Source organism: Marmota monax, unplaced genomic scaffold (assembly GCF_021218885.2).
Source record: "Marmota monax isolate L192 unplaced genomic scaffold, Marmota_monax_Labrador192_F-V1.1 WCK01_AAM20220418_F8-fsc00054, whole genome shotgun sequence".
Taxonomy (NCBI): Eukaryota; Metazoa; Chordata; class Mammalia; order Rodentia; family Sciuridae; genus Marmota; species Marmota monax.
This window is the reverse complement of record NW_026692145.1, coordinates 4,308,090-4,322,735: the sequence shown is the minus strand read 5'-3', so window position 1 is coordinate 4,322,735 and position 14,646 is coordinate 4,308,090. Positions and strand designations below refer to the sequence as shown.

General features: G+C 35.4%; 1 protein-coding gene across 12 annotated transcripts in view; it reads right to left on the bottom strand.

Moving 5' to 3' along the window:
• Nucleotides 1-14,646, bottom strand: part of Enox2 (ecto-NOX disulfide-thiol exchanger 2) — a 309,809-nt gene that overhangs the window by 14,834 nt on the left and 280,329 nt on the right. The window lies entirely within an intron of this gene.

Sequence of the window (14,646 nt, the reverse complement as noted above, 5' to 3'; positions counted from 1 at the left end):
ATTAAAAAAAACTATAAATGAGTAAAAAGAAGACCAGTAGAATAGAGAAAGAAGAACAGGAGGGGGAGGAGGAAAGGGAGTGAAAGAAGAAATATGGACTACAGTGAGCAAATTATATTACATGCATATATGATTATGTCAAAGTGAAGCCCACCATTATATATAACTATAATGTACTGATAAAAACACTTATTTAAAAAGCCTCTTGAGGAGGAGGAGTTTAGGTCTAAATTGGCCAGGACTACAGAGATGGACACAAAATCCATACCGACCCATTTTTATAAGTGAGCCAGAATTCTAACACACAAGAGTCCTCATCATACTTCATATTCTCCACCCCCAAATATAACTAAAATATATTCCCAAGTAAGATACTTTTATTATCTTACTTGGTACTTTTATTTGAAATGCAAATAAAAGGTACTTTTATTTGAAATGCAGCAAGTTATAAGAGCCTAGTAATAAGAAAGTATAGGACTAATTGCCTCAAACTGACAACTGCCTACACAATAATTTTGCTGAAAGATGTTTTTAAAGAATGCAGCATTGACTAGTCTTACAGAAGAAAAGTAAATGTATAAACTAAGACATTAAGATTTCTAGTTTCTGGTCTACCATGTGAGAAGCTTAAAAATTTCCACTTTGTCTTAACAGGAAATAAACAGCTGAATGAACTGAAAAATCAATAGCTCTTCTTATATCCTTCAGGGGAGTGAGGTCAAAGGGCAAACTTCTGGTCCCCAAATTGGAGTTACAGACAGGCGGACCTAGTGAATCATGACTTATAGAACCAGAAACTCATGAGCAGAAACCTCCATGGGAATCATTGTCAACTTAGCAAAACAAACTGTAATTGACAAATTGTTGGCGGCTCAGTGTGGATAGTCTGTGAGTTAAAAACTCTTGAGGGGTTGGGGGATACTTTTTTTGAAAGCTTTACCTTCAGGAACACTACCAGTTTTCACAGTGAGTGTCAGAGAAAAAAAATCTCCTTTTGCTTCTGGCAAGGGAAAGGAAAAGAACCATTTTGAATTTTGAAATGCCAGAACATTCTGTTCTTATTTACATAACTTGCTCTTACACAAAACTATTTTTACCAGAGCCTAACCTGCTGGGGTTTTAAAAGAGCCTAACAAACCTGGTGGAAGGGAAATACTCAACTCCAGTTCCTTCCAGCCATTCTGCCCACCAACAGATCAGGGAAATAAAACTGATGAAGTCCATAGTCTGGGGATACAGACTCACCAAAAAATGGAGACTTGATCACAGAACTGGAGAATATTTCTCCTCCTCCCACACAAATGAAGGCCTATATGCTGGAGTTCCTTACACTCAGAATATCATGTCTGGATTTAACAAAAGATTAAAAGACATACTAAATGGAAAAAATATATTTGAGGATACAGAGAAATATCAGTACAGACTCAGATATAGAAAAGGAGCTGGTGTTATCAGTCTGGCAATTTAATAATTAAAAAAACCCTATGGTTAAAGGATCAGTAGAGGAAAGGGGCCAGGATATGGAAGATGGAGGGGGTGGGAAGTACTGGGGAGTCATATTGGCCAAATTATATTGTTACACGTATGCATGTATAAATACGCAATAACAAATCCCACCATTATGTACAACTGTAATGTACCAAAATAGAAAAACGTAGAAAGAGGAAAAAACCCTATGGTGAATATGCAAAGGGCTTTATTGGAAAAAGTAGATAGCATGCAAGAAAACGTGAATAGTACAAGCAGAGAGTTGGAAATTCTAAGAAAGAATATAAAAAATATTAGAGATCCAAAACTGTAATAGGAATGAAGAATGCCTTTGTTAGGTCAATAGTAGATTGAATATGGCTGAGGAAAGAATCTCTGAGCTTCAGGATATGATAATTAAAAACTTCTCCAAGACTAAAAACCTGTCTTTGTCCATTTGGGTTCTAGAAAAATATCATAAACTGGGTGGCTTATAAAACAACAAATTTACTTCTTATAGTTCTGTAAACTAGAAAGTACAAGATCAAAGTACTAGTAGTTTTCAGTGTCTGCTGAATGTCCAATTCCTGATTCATAGATGGTGCCATCTAGCAGTATCTTTGCATCATAAAGGGGCAAGGGCAGCTCTCTGGAGTCTCTTCTATAAAGGGGACTAATCCTATTTATGAATGCACCACATTTCCCCAAAGCCTCACTTCCCCCAATATTGTCACAATGGTGATTAGGTGTCAGCATGTGAATTTTGGGGGAACATAAATATGCATACCATAACAAAATCAGAGAGAAAAAAAGACTAAAGAAAAAATAACAGAATATCCAGGAAGTAGGGGACACCCACAGCAGCAGTAATCATGTATAATGGGAAAACCAGGAGAAGAAAGAAAGAAGCAATACTTAAAGCAATAATGGCTGGGAATTTTCTTAAATTAATGTCACATGCCAAACTACATATTGAGGAAGCTCAGTCAATACCAAGTAGGATAAATGCCCCCCCAAACTACACCTATGCATATCACACTTAGATTTTAGAAAATCAAAATAAAGAAAAAATCTCAAAAGAAGTCAGAGGAAAACAGCACCTTACCTATAGAAAAGTAAATATAAATATTATATCTGGCTTTTCAGCAAACAAGAAAAGTGGAGTGAAGTATTTAAAGATTAAGAGAATAAACTCTAGCAAATTAAAATTCTGTACCTTATAAAATTGTTCTCCAAGAGTGAAATAAAAAGAAATGTTTTCTCAGAAAAGTAAAAACTAAAAGCAATTTGTTGCTATTAATCTGCCTTGCAAGAAATGCTAAAAGAAGTTTTCCAGAAAAGAGAAAAATGATATGTCATAAATTTAGATCTGCATAAAGAAAGGAAGAACATATAAATGAGTAAGTGAAGGTAAAATAAAACCTTTTATTTTTCTTATTCAAGTGATTCAGCATATAACTGTTCAGAATAACAGTAGCAAAAAAATGTGTTCAACTATATACACTTATGTATATGTGAAATGAATGAAAGCAATAATACAAAGGATGGAAGAAAAGTATTAGGAATATTTTGTACTTGTACTACCCATGAAATGGTGTAGAGTTATTTGAAAGTGGCTTTGGATTACTTGTAAATGTACAGTGCAAAATTTTAGGGAAACTACTAAAAATTACATAAAAAGAAGTAAAATTGATATGCTAAGAAAAAGAGAAAATAGAATAATATAGTATCCTTCATTTAAAACCAGAAAAGGCAGAAAAAGTGTAGAAAACAAAATAGTAACAAAGAACAAGGGTGACCAAAAGAAAACAGCTGCAAACATGGTAGATGTTTATCCAAATATACATACCAGTAATCACTTTAAATGTCATTGCTCTAAACACACCAATAAAAGATAGATTGTCAGAGTGGATCAAAAATAATAACCAAGTATATGACTCATAACAAAACCACTTCGAATATAAGGAAATATGTAGATCGAAAGTAAAGAGAGAAAGGTATATCATTCGAACACTTTTAATTAAAAGAGAATTGAAATATCTATATTAATTTCAGACAGAGAAGACTTCGGAACAAGGAAATTAATGGATAAAGAGAGGTATTACATAATGCTAAAGGGGTCAGTACTCCAAGAAGATGTAACAATTCTTAATGTGTAAGAGGCTAACAAACAGAACATCGAATATGTGAGGCAACCACTGATAGAACTTCTAGGAGAAATAGATTAACCTCCTAACACCCTTCTGTCAAAAATGGACAGTTCTAGGAAGCAGAAAATCAGTAAGAACATTGTTGAACTCAACAATCCCATCAATCAACTAGATATAATTGACATCTATAGATTACTTCATCCAACAGCAGCAAATTACATATTTTCTAGCCCACATGGAAGTTTTTCTGAGAGACTACATATTAAGCCACAAAATATACCTTAACATCTTTTAAAAAAAGGAAATAATGCAATATATGTACTTAGACCATAGTGGAATTAAGCTAGCCATCAATAACAGAAAGATAGCTGGAGAATCCCCAACTATTTAGAGATTAAACACCCTACTTATAACAAATTGGTCAAAGAGAAATATGAAGGGATAGCTCAGTGGTAGAGCCCTTGCCCCTCACGTGTGGAACACTAGGTTTGATTCTCAGCACCACATAAAAATTAATAAAGGTATTGTGTCCATCCATAACTAAAAAAATACTAAAAAATAGAAATATCAAGAGAAATGAAAAAAAAATATTTGGAACTAAATGAAAATGAAAATACAACTTATCCAAATCCATAGAATGCAGCAAAAATGGTGCTTAGAGGGAAATTTGTAGCACTAAATGCATATATTAGAAATGAAGAAAGATCAAAATCAATTATGTGAACTTCTACCTTAGAAAACTAGATAAAAAGAACAAATTAATCAAATCAAATGTACTTCAGTAAGCAGAGAGTTTGGCAGTTTATTACAAAATCATATACATATGATTTTATATTTTTATCTTATCATAAAATCCAGCAATCATTCTTTTACACCAAATCCAGCATTTATCCAAATTAACTGAAAGAAAATGTCTGCACAAAAGTAAATATACATCTGTAAAAATGTATATTTACAGAATCTTTATTAATTGTTGAAATTTGATGCAACAAAGTTGCCCTCAGCAGATGAATAGATAAATCATGGTATATCCAATGTGATATTAGTCAGTACTAAAAAGAAATGAATCATCAAACCATGAAAATATATGAAGGAAACTTAAATATATAGTATTATTAAATGAATGCTGTCAATCTGCAAAGGCTACATATGATATGATGCCAACCATATGTTGATCGGGAAAAGACAACACTGGGGAGATAGTGAAGAGACAGTGGTTGTTAATGGTTAACATTAAGGGAAGGACGAATAGGCATAGCACAGAGGATTTTTAGAGCCGTGAAACTATTCTGTATGACATAAGCATGTAGGATACATCCCATTATATATTGGACAAAACCCAAAGAAGGTACATCATCAAGAGTGAACCCTAATGTAAACTATGGATTTTGTATGCTTAATGATGTGTCAATGGACTTATTGAAACAAATGCACCATTCTGGTGGGAGAGGTTGATAGTGGGGGAAGACTTCCTTTTTTAGGGACAAGGATAACACTCTGCTTTCTACTCAATTTTTCTCTGAATCAAAAACTGCTCTAAAAATAGTTTGTTAATAAAGAAATAAAGACACATGGGGGAAACCTAGGTTAAATTTAATTATTTATGTGTTTGGGTACATTCTCTAAGGTCCAAAATTATAAACCTATTTCAAAATATTTAATTAGGAATTTTCATTAATTCAACAAACATTTATTGAGTGCCTTCTATATTCCAGGCTTATGACTATTTAAAAATTGTGATCCACTAATCTCTATTGTTTATATACTATATTAATGGAAATATTTGTAGTTTCTTTCTTCTCCATCTTTTTTTTATAGAAATGTGGGGAACTGAACCCAGGGCCTTGTTGCATGCTAGGCAAATACTCTTCTACTGAGCTATACCCTCAGCCCACTTTTTTGATTAATATCAGGAAAAAATCCCAGAAAAAGAGATATTATCAAGATGGATCAAAAGTTAAAACTGTATATTAAACTTATAAAGAAGTTAAAAGGCAATTTGACAAAGATGTGGATTTTCTCAGCTACCTATGCACAGGGACTCTGGGTTTAAAAAAGGGAAAAAAGTAATAAGAAATCAAACCATTGAAATTTTAAGTTATAAAAGGTATAAGACGTATTTTCTTTTTTGACTTAATTTTAAAAAGTCTTTTTAGATGTATATGACAGTAGAGTGTATTTTGACATGTTATACACACACAGAGTATAACTTTTTCTAAGTAGGATCCCATTCTTGTGGTTGTACATGATGGGGAGTTACATTAGTCATGTATTCATATATGAACATAGGAAAATTATGTCCGCTTCATTCTAGTCTTTCCTATTCCCATCCCCCTTCCCTTCATTTCCCTTTGTCTAATCCAGTGAACCTCAGTTTTTCCCTCTCCACCCTCCCTTTCTGTGTGTTAGCATCCACATATCAGAGAGAACATGATAGTCTCTAGTTCCACCCATTTACCAGCAAATGCCATAATTTCATTCTGTTAGAAGTGTTTTCTAGGGCTGGGGTTGTGGCTCAGTGGTAGAGCACTTGCCTAGCATGTGTGAAGCACTGGGTTCGATCCTCAGCACCACATATAAATAAGTAAATAAATAAAATACAGGTGTTGTGTCCATCTACAACTTAAAAAATTTTTAATAAAAAGTGTTTTCTAGCTGGCCAATGGCTTAGGAGGCTGAGGCAAGAAGATTGTGAGTTCAAAGCCACCCTCAGCAAAAGCAAGGCCCTAAGCAACTCAATGAGACCCTGTCTCTAAATAAAATAAAAAATTGGGCTGGGGATGTGGCTCAGTGGTCAAGTGCCTCTGAGTTCAATCCCTGGTACCCCCCAAAAGTGTTTTCTTTCTTTAACCTTTGTTTCTTTGTTTATGTGGCACTGAGGATCAAATCCCGTGCCTCATACATGCTAGGCAAGTGTTCCACAACTGAGCTGCAACCCAAACCCCAAGAAATGTTTTCTAAAGGGATTTCAAATAAAGATTAATTATTCTCTATATAAGGAGGGGAAAGAAGTTGTGATATACAAAGGTGAAATATATAGAAGATAACTGAATTCTGAGGGGAAAAACAAAACAAAACAAAACAAAATCCCAAACACCCTATTCCTAAGGGGAAGCTGCCTTTAGGAAGCACTGGATTTAATTCAATGCCTTGAACCTAAGGGTTTTCCTAAAACTATTAGGTACTTATGTAGGTCTCTGTGATCAGATTGTCTATCCACAGCAGAGAGAGGCAATGTACTTGGAAAGCTTCTGCAGAGAACTATCTTTAAGTAATCTCAGTATCTGTGGGTGGCCATGCAATTATCCTGATATGGCAATTTTAAATCTCTCATTTTAATTTAAAAAAATTACAAAAGACCTTTGGTATGACACTTTCATTTTATGTTTGGGTTTGTTAAAGATTTTAATTCTTGGTGTAATTACACAGATTTTATGTCTTTGAAGAGAAAGCCAACAATACAAAGACTTGGATTCCCAGCACTCCAAATACTATCTATTCTTGCCTTCTCCCAACTTCTGGGATACTTTCCATCAGAAAGGCAGTATTTCTATCATAACACCAAAGGAAGATGCTACGAGTTATGGTGATTGTATATACAAAACTGTGTAGAAAAAAGGGAACTATCTGCCAAATAAAGGCAGAAATATTTGGTTTGCTTGTTTTTTTTTAAATTTTTTATTGTTGGTTGTTCAAAACATTACAAATTTCTTGACATATCATATTCCACACTTTGATTCAAGTGGGTTATGAACTCCCACCTTCACCCCATACACAGATTGCAGAATCACATCAGTTACACATCCATTGATTTACATATTGCCATACTAGTGTCTGTTGTGCTCCGCTGCCTTTCCGATCCTCCCCCCTCCCCCCTCCCCACCTCTCCCCTCCCCTCCCCTCCTCTCTCTCTACCCCCTCTACTGCATAACCCTAAGGGTCTCCTTCCATTTCCATGCAATTTCCCTTCTCTCTCCCTTTCCCTCCCACCTCTCATCCCTGTTAAATGTTAATCTTCTTCTCCTGCTCTTCGTCCCTACTCTGATCTTAGTTACTCTCCTTATATCAAAGAAGACATTTGGCATTTGTTTTTTAGGGATTGGCTAGCTTCACTTAGCATAATCTGCTCTAATGCCATCCATTTCCCTGCAAATTCTATGATTTTGTCATTTTTTAATGCAGAGTAATACTCCATTGTGTATAAATGCCACATTTTTTTCATCCATTCGTCTATTGAAGGGCATCTAGGTTGGTTCCACAGTCTTGCTATTGTGAATTGTGCTGCTATGAACATCGATGTAGCAGTGTCCCTGTAGCATGCTCTTTTTAGGTCTTTAGGGAATAGACCGAGAAGGGCGATAGCTGGGTCAAATGGTGGTTCCATTCCCAGCTTTCCTAGGAATCTCCATACTGCTTTCCATATTGGCTGCACCAATTTGCAGTCCCACCAGCAATGTACAAGTGTACCCTTTTCCCCACATCCTCGCCAGCACTTGTTGTTGTTTGACTTCATAATGGCTGCCAATCTTACTGGAGTGAGATGGTATCTTAGGGTGGTTTTGATTTGCATTTCTCTGACTGCTAGAGATGGTGAGCATTTTTTCATGTACTTGTTGATTGATTGTATGTCCTCCTCTGAGAAGTGTCTGTTCAGGTCCTTGGCCCATTTGTTGATTGGGTTGTTTGTTCTCTTATTGTCTAATTTTTTGAGTTCTTTGTATACTCTGGATATTAGGGCTCTATCTGAAGTGTGAGGAGTAAAGATTTGTTCCCAGGATGTAGGCTCTCTATTTACCTCTATTATTGTTTCTTTTGCTGAGAAAAAAACTTTTTAGTTTGAGTAAGTCCCATTTGTTGATTCTAGTTATTAACTTTTGTGCTATGGGTGTCCTATTGAGGAATTTGGAGCCCGACCCTACCGAATGTAGATCGTAGCCAACTTTTTCTTCTATCAGACGGCGTGTCTCTGATTTGATATCAAGCTCCTTGATCCATTTTGAATTCACTTTTGTGCATGGCGAGAGAAAGGGATTCAGTTTCATTTTGTTGCATATGGATTTCCAGTTTTCCCAGCACCATTTGTTGAAGATGCTATCTTTCCTCCATTGCATGCTTTTAGCCCCTTTATCAAATATAAGATAGTTGTAGTTTTGTGGATTGGTTTCTGTGTCCTCTATTCTGTACCATTGGTCCACCCGCCTGTTTTGGTACCAGTACCATGCTGTTTTTGTTACTATTGCTCTGTAGTATAGTTTGAAGTCTGGTATCGCTATACCGCCTGATTCACACTTCCTGCTTAGCATTGTATTTGCTATTCTGGGTCTTTTATTTTTCCATATGAATTTCATGATTGCTTTCTCTATTTCTACAAGAAATGCCGTTGGGATTTTGATTGGCATTGCATTAAACCTATAGAGAACTTTTGGTAATATCGCCATTTTGATGATGTTAGTTCTGCCTATCCATGAACAGGGTATATTTTTCCATCTTCTAAGATCTTCTTCTATTTCTCTCTTTAGGGTTCTGTAGTTTTCATTGTATAAGTCTTTTACCTCTTTTGTTGATTCCCAAGTATTTTATTTTTTTTTTGAAGATATTGTGAATGGAGTGGTTGTCCTCATTTCCATTTCAGAGGATTTGTCGCTGATATACAGGAATGCCTTTGATTTATGCATGTTGATTTTATATCCTGCCACTTTGCTGAATTCATTTATTAGCTCTAATAGTTTCTTTGTAGAGCCTTTTTGTCTGCTAGATATAGAATCATATCATCTGCAAATAGTGATAATTTAAGTTCTTCTTTTCCTATTTTTATGCCTTTAATTTCTTTCGTCTGTCTAATTGCTCTGGCCAGTGTTTCGAGAACTATGTTGAAGAGAAGTGGAGAGAGAGTGCATCCCTGTCTTGTTCCAGATTTTAGAGGGAATGCCTTCAGTTTTTCTCCATTCAGAATGATGCTAGCCTGAGGCTTAGCATAGATAGCTTTTACAATATTGAGGTATGTTCCTGTTATCCCTAGTTTTTCTAGAGTTTTGAACATAAAGGGATGCTGTACTTTGTCGAATGCTTTTTCCGCATCTATCGAGATGATCATATGGTTCTTATTTTTAAGTCTATTGATGTGGTGAATAACATTTATTGATTTCCGTATATTGAACCAGCCTTGCATCCCAGGGATGAATCCTACTTGATCATGGTGCACAATTTTTTTGATATGTTTTTGTATCCGATTCGCCAGAATTTTATTGAGGATTTTTGCATCTAGGTTCATTAGAGATATTGGTCTGTAGTTTTCTTTCTTTGAAGTGTCTTTGTCTGGTTTAGGTATCAGGGTGATGTTGGCCTCATAGAATGAATTTGGAAGTTCTCCCTCCTTTTCTATTTCCTGAAGTAGCTTGAAAAGTATTGGTATTAGTTCTTCTTTAAAGGTTTTGTAAAATTCTGCTGTATACCCATCCGGTCCTGGGCTTTTCTTAGTTGGTAGTCTTTTGATGGTTTCTTCTATTTCCTCAATTGATATTGGTCTGTTTCCCCGCGCTCGGTGTTCGCTCCGATAAGATCAGGTTCTAAGAAGCCCCCAGGCACTGGACCCTAGCAATCTGTCTGCAAGCCGCAGGCGAATGGCAGCCTGAAATTACCTGTTCTATGGCTGAATCTGGTTTGCTTGTTGAGTCAGTACCAAGGACAGCATCTTGATCTGAAGTCTGGCTGAATAGCATAAAGGTTTCTCTGCAAATCAAGTGAATCCTACAGATAGACAATTATTTACTTCTGCTTTGGTTTGCACATTTGTCCTCTGGCAGTCCATATGGCTTAATACAAAATAGTTACATTTTGTTTTCTTCCTTTTGTTTCTTTTGTACTCCAGGTCAGTGATTATACTCATGTTCTACATGTCACAATAGATACATGGACAAGAAAAGGGCAGAGATTCAGAATGGGTTAGAGGCACTTTCTGTAGTTTAAATGCAAAACATTTTCCCTCTGAGAAAATGAGGAGAGATTGCTTCTGTCCTGCCTGGGGGAAAGGGCATGCAAGTGAGCAGCAATGCATACCTGTAGCCAAGTGGGAACAGATAATAATCTTCTCAGTTTGGACCTGTCACTAAGAAAAAGATTGTTATCACCTATAATGTTACTGAGGGGACCTTCCCTACAAAATGTATTTCCCACTCTCTGAAATGTGGGTTTTTGTCATTTTAATGAGGACACCAAGTCTTTCCTTTCACAGATTTAATATTAATTGGGCCCATTTCTGAAGTTGCAGTTCTTTGTACATTGCCAGAACATTGAAAACTTCAATATTCCATTTTAATAACATGTTTGAGTATGTGAATCCATTGGTCCTGGTATTAAAGAGCATAGTACAGTGAATGTATTCATATCCTGCCATCATTAGTTCTCAGCTTCTCCTTTTTGACTATTTCCTCTGTGGGAAAAAAAAACATTTCTCTTTATGCAGTTTGGTGCTTATTAGATCTGAAGGCTGCCAGTTCATCGTGGCAAAATGAAAGTATGAAGGCAGCTGTGAAAACCTCCTTCTATAGAAGCTGCTAAGAGCAAAAGCCCAGACATGTTTCTGTACAACAAAAGATCAAAAAGGATTTTTTGTTATTAAAAAAATATTAATGCCTAGGTTTCTTCAGTAGTGTAAGAGAAACAACAAATAACAGAAGTAAAATCAGGGAGTCAGTTGATTTTACAAATTTTCATTATAGTAGGTGCTAAAGATGTTTAAAAATTATAGAAGGAAAGAATGTGCAACATTCCTCTCAAGGTTCAGAAGAAAGTTTGAGCCTCAGCAATTCACAAACAGAAAAAGCCTAAAAGAACAAAGAGTAGGAAGAAAGAGAAGGATATGATATGAGTGCAATCCATTGGGACAGTTGCAAACTGGCTCAAGTAAAATCTCAAATGGATTCTCTGACCTCATAATGCCTTGCTTTCTTTGCCTCAATATGTCATTATCTCCACTACAATCAAGCTTCTGCCAGCATGGATGCACCTGAGACCTTGTTGTTTCCCCTCAGATCTCTACATTGCCCCCTCAAACACAGAATCTTCATATTCAGTTATCCCAATTTCCTCAATCACCAGAAGACTCTGTTCTCTTTCCTTGTTGGAATCTTTAATCTCTTGAATTGGGAAACTTCACCCAGTCCACTAATTGCTTGCATATTCACATGATCTCACTCCTTCCTCCCTTCCTCCCCCCATCTCTTTTCCCTCCCCAGCCCAGTTTTTCTTTTTTATTTTGAAACAGGGCCTCGCTAAGTTGCTGAGGCTGATCCTGCTTTAGGCTTCTGAGCTGCTGGGATTACAGGTGTGTACCACTGTGCCCAGCCATTAATTGTTTTCTGGTTAAACAGATTCAACTTCAGACTCCCCAGAACCCAGCTTTACTTCAGCCTCCTGAAAATCTTTTGCCAGGCTTACCATGCCAGTCCACAACATATGGATGCTGATTCAACACTCTCTGCTCCTTATCATAGGCCTCAGAGAACTCCCACAGGAAGTTATAGACTAAGCAAGCTAGATCAATACAGACTTGTTTTGTTCCATGCTGATGGGTCTCAACTCACATTGACTTCTCCCTTCCATACTTTCCACAGTCATTTACTCCAGATCTGTTCTTTTCTCTTCATGATCTAATTTCTGAATTATTTTTTTAATCAATGGATAACCAATCCCTTATGTTGTTCAGTTTCCCTATCTCTTATCTCAAAGAAGAAAGGTTATTCCCTTCATAAGCAAACTCCATCTGGATTTGGATCACTTTGCATTCTTCTCATCCAGGATTTCACTTCCATAATTACCTGTAAGTAGGCTTTCATTCTCCAGCATTTTCAGTTTTGCACTCTTCATGGTCTCCTTTCCATTTATCCAACAATAACACAACTTAACTTTAAATATGTTACCAATAAAGGATACATTGACATATTATAAACAGCAATGTATAATATAATTATAATATGTCAATGTATCTTATATTTTCCAGTTTATTGGAGTATAAATTTTCAAAATAATTTCTAATAATTCTCTGTATTTCAGAAATGGCTATGATGATATCTTTTCTCTAATTTTGTCAATTTGGGTCTTTTTCATTTGGTTAGTTTGGCTAAGGGTCTATCAATCTTGCTTATCTTTTCAAGAACCAACTATATTGCATTGATCCTTTGTGTTGTTTACTTATTTTCAATTTCATCTTTGATCTAAATTATTTCCTGTCTTCTCCTAATTTTGGAATTAGTGTGTTTTTGTTTTTCTAAGGCCTTGATGTATAACATTAGATTATTTATTTGGGTTCTTTCTATTTTTATGTAGGCACTCAATACTATAACTTTCCTCTCAGAAGTTCCTTCATGCTGTCCCAGAGATTTTGATATGTTGTATCTCTGTTTTCATTTGTTTCTAATAATTTTTCAATTTCTCTCCTGATTTCTTTTATGACCCATTCCTTATTTGAAAGTGTATTATTTAATCTTCAGGTGTTAAAATGGTTGCTATTTATCTTGTTATTGATTTCGAATTTCATTCCGTTATGATATGAAATAATGCATGGAATTCTCTTCTTTTGCATTTGCTAAGACTTGCTTTGTATCCAAAAATATGGTCAATTTTACAGAAGGTTTCACATGTTTCTGAGAAGAAAGGAAATTAGATTCTCGATGGACAAAATATAGATATCTGTTAGGCTAATTTGATTAATGGAAAATTTTAGTTCTGAAGAGTGTTTGCTTAGTTTGTATCTAGACAACTTATCTATTGATGAGGGAGGTGTGTTGGAATCATCCAGTATTATTGTATCAGGATCTATTTGATTCTTTATATTGAGTATAGTTTTTTTTTTAACCTACTTAGGTGCACTGACATTTGGGGCATAAATATTTACAATCATTATTTCTTGTTGGATAATTCCCTTAACCAGTATAAAGTGACCTTCTTTGTCTCTTCTAATTAATATTGGCCTTAAGTCTAATTTGTCAGATATGAGAATAGCTAATCCTGCTTGCTTTTGGTGTCTATTTGCATGGAAAATCTTTTTCCATCCATCCTTTCATTTTCAGCCTGTGGATATCTTTGCCTGTAAGGTGAGTCTCTTATAAACAACATATGGTTGGGCCTTGTTTTTCAAAGTAATTTTCCCAATCTTTTTTTTGATTGGAGAGTTTTAAGACTATTTACATTCAGTGTTATCATAGAGAGATAATAATTTTTAGGATTCATTTTGACATAATTATAAAAGCATAAACTATAATTTGCTCTAATTCAGTTCCCAGTACTTCCTTTTTCTTTTCCCTCCTCACTCTCCCCATTCCCTTCCCTCTATTTTACTAATATTTATATTTACTTATAGTTTTTAAAAATTATTTCCTTGTGGATACACATAAAGGTGAGATGCACTGTGGTATATTCATATATGTACACAGGAAAGTTAGGTCAGATTTATTCCACTGTTCTTCCCTTATTGCATCCCTCCTCCCTCCCTCTCAATTCCCTTCCTCTAGTCTATGATCTTTCTTCTATTTTGAAGAAATCCCCTCTTTTCTTTTCCTTCTTTTTTCCCTTTTATTTTGTACTAGCATATGTGTATAAGAGAAAATATGAAATCTTTGACTTTCTGGGTCTGGCTTATTTCACTTAGCATGATGGCCACCAGTTTTATCCATTTACTGGCATATGCCATATTTTATTTATTTTTTCTTTACCTATTCATCTGTTGATGGGTAACTAGGTTGGTTCCATAGCTTGGATATTGTGAATTGTGCTGCTATAAACATTGATGCAGCTGTATTCCTCTAGAAAGCTGATTTCAGATCTTTTAGATATATGTTGAGGAGTGGGATAGCTGGGTCATAATGTGGGTGGTTCCATTCCCAGTTTTTTGAGAAATCTCCATACTGCTTTACAGAGTATTTGTACTAATTTGCAGTTCCGACAACAATGTATGAATATTCCTTCCCCCTTATATCCTCACCAACACTTATTATTATTTGTATTCTTGATATTTACTGTTATGACTGGAGTA